The sequence below is a fragment of the Lonchura striata genome, chromosome 14 (genome assembly GCF_050655825.1).
Source record: "Lonchura striata isolate lonStrDom1 chromosome 14, ASM5065582v1, whole genome shotgun sequence".
NCBI lineage: Eukaryota > Metazoa > Chordata > Aves > Passeriformes > Estrildidae > Lonchura > Lonchura striata.
Genome location: NC_140716.1, coordinates 956,917 through 963,047, shown reverse-complemented (window position 1 = coordinate 963,047; position 6,131 = coordinate 956,917).

Here is a 6,131-nt window from a genome sequence, read left to right as displayed (position 1 = left end):
CTTCCTGGGAACACCGGACAGGCCGCTGGGAAAGCTGGCACAGGAGCTCTGCTGGAGAGAAACCCTCCCGGGAGCTCCACAACCAGCCCCAGCCAGGGCTGCACAGAATCCCAGAATCCCAGAATCCCGGAATCCCGGAATCCCGGAATCCTAGAATGCTTTAGGGGGGGAAGGGACCTTAAAGCTCGTATCATTCCATGGCAGGGACGCCTTCAACCATCCCGGGCGTCTCCAAGCCCTGTCCAGCCTGGCCTGGGACACTGCCAGGGACCCAGGGGCATCCACAGCTGCTCTGGGCACCCTGTGCCAGGGCCTGCCACCCTCACAGGGAGAATTTCAACTCCCTCGCCCTTATTTGCTACTGTTGCAAAGGGGGTTTGTTCGAGAAGGCTGATTCAGATGCTAATTAAGCCTCTTAATTGCCGTAGTTGCTGATTGCATGTGTTAAAAACAGTCAAAGGAGAGTTGCACCCCCATCTTAGGGCAATATTTAAAAGCGAGGCAGTGAAAGGGCTGGCCGTGCCAGACACGGAGTCGGATGGAGTGGAATGGCTCCGTCGGAAGGACCTACAATGGCCACCTCCAACTTGCCGAGCAATGGGTTTTGATTGTGGCTGACCAAAAGCTCAACCAGGGCCCAAATCCCCTTTCAGCCCTGCCAGGCGCGGGCACCGAGCCCAGCCAGGGGCTCAGGGCACCCTGGGGACGCAGAATCGCTGCGGCGCAGCCGGAGCCGCAGTGCCGGGCGGGCGCTGATGGAGGCAGAGCGGGCAGTGATTGAAGGTGTTTACTGCCACGTGTAATAGCTTCCCTTTGTGCCGATGTCTTTCCCCTGGAAGAGAAAATCAATACCCGGGCTAAATCTGGAGGCTTCAATATTTCTCAGAGAAGTGCAAATCAATATGGATTTCTTAACAAGTTTAATTTCAATACCTGAAAGTGCACATTCTACCCATTTCCTGACCTTTTCAATCCCCGGGGGAGGAGGATTAAAAAGATTTGTTCAAATTCAACGAATTGAATCAGCGAATGCCCCATTAGCTTGTTTTCTGTCCGCCAGACCTCGATAAACAGGATGATGGCCCATGGTGTACGCGCGGCTGGCAGCGCCGCTCCGACGCGCCGGGCCTGGCAGTGCCCGCGGTCACCTCCACGGCGGGCAGGGCAGCCCGGGCTGGTGACAAAGGGGTCGGGGTCCCCTGGAGAGCCACCCGCTCCCCCTCCCCCGAGTGCCAGCGGACCCACGTCCCACGGCGAGCCCGGTCCGGCCGCGCTGCCGAGCCGGTGATTGATGGCGCTGCAGTGCTCTATATTTATCCGGCAATGGCTTTGAGCAGCGTTAGATCATCGGGGAGCCCCGTAAACACCGCCAGAGGAGCGGGCGGCTCGCCGCGGCCCGGCTTTGCCCTTGGGATGGTGGCACGGGCAGGAGAGCCGGGAGCGCATCCCGAGGGACGCCCCGGGCAGCCTGTGCGGCCGCTGGCAGCTCCCGCGGGCGGAGCGGGCACGGGGCAGGGGCTCGGGGCACGGGGAAAACGGGGCACGGGGAACGGGGCACGGGGCACGGGGCACGGGGCACGGGGCACGGGGCTCGGGGCACGGGGCACGGGGCACGGGGCACGGGGCACGGGGCTCGGTGCAGGGTCCACGGGGCACGGGGCACGGGGCACGGGGCACGGGGCACGGGGCTCGGTGCAGGGTGCAGGGGCACGGGGCTCGGTGCAGGGTGCACGGGGCAGGGGCACGGGGCACGGTGCAGGGTGCAGGGTGCACGGGGCAGGGGCACGGGGCTCGGTGCAGGGTGCACGGGGCTCGGTGCAGGGTGCAGGGTGCACGGGGCAGGGGCACGGGGCTCGGTGCAGGGTGCATGGGGCAGGGGCACGGGGCTCGGTGCAGGGTGCAGGGGCACGGGGCACGGTGCCCGGGGCACGGCGGGCGCTGGGGCCGGGGCAGCCCCGCGGGCGCGGAGGCTCCGAGCCCGGCCGCCGCCGCCGCGCCGCTCCCGGGCTGCCGCTCCCGTTCGCCTCCCCGGGGAGGGCTTGGATTGCTCTGTTGGTGCTGCGCTGACGAGCCCGGCGGCGAAGCGCTGCCAGGCTGCGGGAGCCGGCGCTGGCACGGAGCCCGCCGAGGGGAAGCGGCAGCTGGGTCCCGGCTGCGGCGCGGAGCTTTGCATTCCACCCTTTTCCCAAATTCCACATCTGCATCAGGACGAACGCGCTGCCCCTCTGCTGTTTGCTGCAGGGGAGACTCCCCAGTCCCTGTTCCTGCAGGCTGCTCCTTCCTCAAAAGCATCCTTTGTCCTTTCTGGGTTTGATTTTTTTGGGGATTTTTACTGTTTGCCGTAGCTCATGAGTCTGGGTAAGGCCAAACCGTTTACACGGTGTGTTGATTACTCACCTGATGGACAGTAATGGTTGCTGTGGTGCCATTACTACCTGTCATCTAAATCCAGACGCTGAGGTGCTTAAAGGGCAGCCTTTCACTGGGGCTGGAATCGCTGCTCCAGCATCGTTATCCTGCACATCAGTAAATCTCTGGCCGGCCACAGCCACTAAACACAGCTCTCAACAGTTCCCCAGAAAATTTTCAACAAATAAAGCTTCCACCTGCTCTTCAGCAATAAACTCCTGTCCCTCTGCCATTGTCCTCCCTCCAGCCACTAGAGGTGAAAATCTTCCTTCGGCGCCTGAGCTGGTGTTGGAGATCAGCAGGAGCTGGGGGTGTCTGGGGACAGGAGTTCTGTGCCTGCAGCTCTGGGGCTGCTCCACACCGGGGACCCTGACAGGTGCCCTGGCAACACCAGGGGAAAGAGTGATACAGGTAAATGCAATTAGGAATTAAGAATTAATTACCACAGCTTCTCACTGCCTGCTCCTGGTGCTCCGGTACCCAGAGGGAGCCTCCAGGAAAGATGCAGGGAGGCCATTTAGCAGAGCAGGGAGCGGCAGGACAGGGAGGAATGGCTGCGCACTGTCAGAGGGTGGCTGACATTAGATATTGGGGAAAAGCTCCTCCTCGGGGCGCTGAGGCCCTGGCACAGCTTGCCCAGAGAAGCCGTGGCTGTCACATCCCTGGCAGTGTCCTAGGCTGGTCTTGCAGCAGCCTGAGATGGTGGAAGGTGTCCCTGCCCGTGGCAGGGAGTTGGATGAGGTGCTGCTCTCACTTTGCTGAATTAAAATTTCAGCTTCTTTAATAACCTGCGGGTCCACTGGAAAATTGTGACGAGTGGCACCAAGAAGCAACTCGGTAAGTTTATTTTGATGAAATACAATAATTATCATGCTTAGCAGCTGTTGCTATTTAAAATAAGAAAAAACGGGGCTTGCATTGAAAATGTTTTGTAAACCATGTGCACCAACAATCTGTTCCAATGAAACCAGCCATTATGGAAACGGTATAATAGCAGGAGCTCATTATGGAAAGTTAAATTGCAAATCATATTTTGTTTCAAATGAGTTGGATGAATGCATAATTTGCCTCAAAGAAATAGTTTTGTAGTTCTGATCCTCCTGCCAAGAGCTGAAGCTCTTGGGCTGCAGCTGCCGGGGCGGCCTGATTGTCCATTTCAAACTGCAGGAAGTTTGCGTTTCAAAGGAAGATTGGAAAAGAGAAAAGGGGAAAAAAGTGAAGGAATAAAAGGCAGAGAAGCGGGAGCTCTCAGCTGGTTCCCTGCATGAGATTCTGGAGGCGCAGGGTGGGTTTAAACACACCAAGGGCCTGCATGGGGCAGATCACAGTCCCTGTGCTGGAGCCAGAGCACACCCTGGGCAGAGCTGAGGTGCCAGCCACGGTGCCAGCCACGGTGACAGCCGAGGTGCCAGCTGAGGTGCCAGCCACGGTGACAGCCGTGCCTGGGAAGGGCAGCATGTGCAGTGCCACCCAGGCTGGGGGCTGGCACCCGAACACACGTGCCAGAGCGTGTCCTGGGGCCAGGTGAGCCCACCATGGCACAGCACTGAGACATGCCACTGTCCCCTGAGCTCTGCCAGCTCTGCCTTCAGCCAGGGCATTCCTGGAGAAGCCACACAGGCCAGGTGACACCCCCCAGGTGACAAACCCCCAAGTGACAAACCCCCAGCCGCAGGACCTGCTACCCTGGCCGCAGCTCTGGTGGCTCCATGCTGCAGGGCCAGCAGTGGTGCCCATGCCCAGGGATGTGCCCTCCAGGCGGTGGTACGTGAGGTGCCACACGAACAGCTGATGGCATTTCCTGGTTGCAGGGTGGCTCCGGGGGCGGGCAGCGGTGGCACAGGGGACACAGACCCCCTGCTCAGGGCTGTGCCACGGTGGTGCCTCTGCCACGGGGGCCGAGCCCAGAAACTGCCACCCAGAACATGGCTCTGTCCCTCCTGGCCGGGCACACGGCACGGCTGCTGAGCCCCGGGCACCAGTCCTCGTGCCAGGGTCACCCTGGCTCTGGTGGCTCTGCAGGACCCAGGAGCTGCCCTCTCCCGCAGCCCAGGCTGTCCCGGGCACTCTCGGGGTGCCCCAGTGCCCCCCAGCCCCGCTGCTGCAGCCAGCCCGGCCCAGCCCAGAGGCAGCTTCATGAAATATTAAACCCAGCAGCTGCTGGCAGTGCTGGGGGGTGGGTAAAGACAGCAGAAGCCATTTGCAATTAAAATGTGTTTATCTTAGGAAAGAAGTGCCGGAAACTTGTAATTAAAATGTTTATACTAAGGGCAGGATTTCACAGCCTGAACCTTCAGAAATCGTAGTGCAGCAGCAGTGGCACGGCTGAGGCTGGCACGGGGCAGATGGGAGCTGAGCTCCAGGCAGTGCTGGGCACCCAGGAAGGTGGGGAGATGGTGGGGAACGTGTCCAGCATGCCTGGGGCAGCCCCAGAGCTTTGTAGGACATGAGCCCCCACCCAGGCACTGTGCCCAGAGGATGCAGGAGGGCAGCAGCAGCAGCGGTGGGTGCAGGAGGGCAGCGGTGGGTGCAGCTCCTCCCTGCCAGCCACAAGCAGGGTGGCTCCTGGCAAGTTGGGCTGCCTTGCCCAGCACCCCCCAGTCCTCCAGGGGTGTTTCTGTGCATTTCCGGGCTTGCTTTTCCTCCAGGTATGGCAGGTGGAGACTTCCCATGCAGAGCAGGTGTTCTAAAAACATCTCCCGATTTGGGAGCTGTACAGTCACAACACCAAGCTCCCCCTTTGCTGATCCTGCAGCAGCAAAGCCTGGGTTGAGAGTCTGAATTTAGATCCTCTTCATATTTATTTCACAGTGATAAGAAGAAAAATAAATAGAAGTAGACAAAGGGCTCTGTGTGAGTGGAGAAGCCATAAATCACTCTCAGAGCGTGTCCCAGAGGCTCTCACCTCGTTAATAGGTGCCTTTTAAGCTCCCAGATCATGGAAGCCCTGCAGCCAGTGCTGCTGGGCTCAGAGGAAGCCTTGGGGCAGTTTTTCTCAGCTGAGCTGCCCCTCTCCCAGGCAGCCCCTTCAGCAGCCTCAGCTGCAGCTCTCGTGGCTCTGCTCCCGCTGCTCCCTGCTCATCCAGCTGGCAGGGAACTCTCCGAGCGCTGGAGCTGCCCTGCCCCGGGTTAACCGAGACTGCCAGAATGCCAGGCCATAAAAGCCAGAACAGAGAAAATGATATTAAACAACTGTGAAAGAAATCATTTATTTCCCTATTGTCTGTGTTTTGCACTGGAGGAAAAAGCCCATGACTTCTCCTGCCAAACCACGAAGTGGCAGGCGTTGGTTAGCTTGGACCATCACTGCTCAGAATGTAATCATCTTTAAAATGAGCAAAAATGTGAACCCCACTGCTCAGAGGCTGCCGAGGGATCTACATGTCCAGCATTGCCCCTCCTGTGCCCGGGGGTGGTCAGTGATCCTTGGTGTGCCCAGTGATCCCTGGTGTGCCCAGCCGGGTCCTGAGGGGTAAGTGCCTCCTGTCCTGGTGTCCCCAGCCCTCCTGCCCTCTCCTGCCCTCCGCAGAGCAGCGCCTGGGAAGCCGGAGCCCTTCCTTGGAGCCCAGCAAGGAGCACACATTGCCCCGGGAGCGGGGGGAGAGGCCCTGCGGGCACTGCAGGGGCTTCAGAGAAAGAATCGGAGAATCCCAAACCTGTTCCTGCTGCAGGGGACCCTAAAGCCCATCCCATCCCACCCCTGCCACGGCAGGGACACCTCC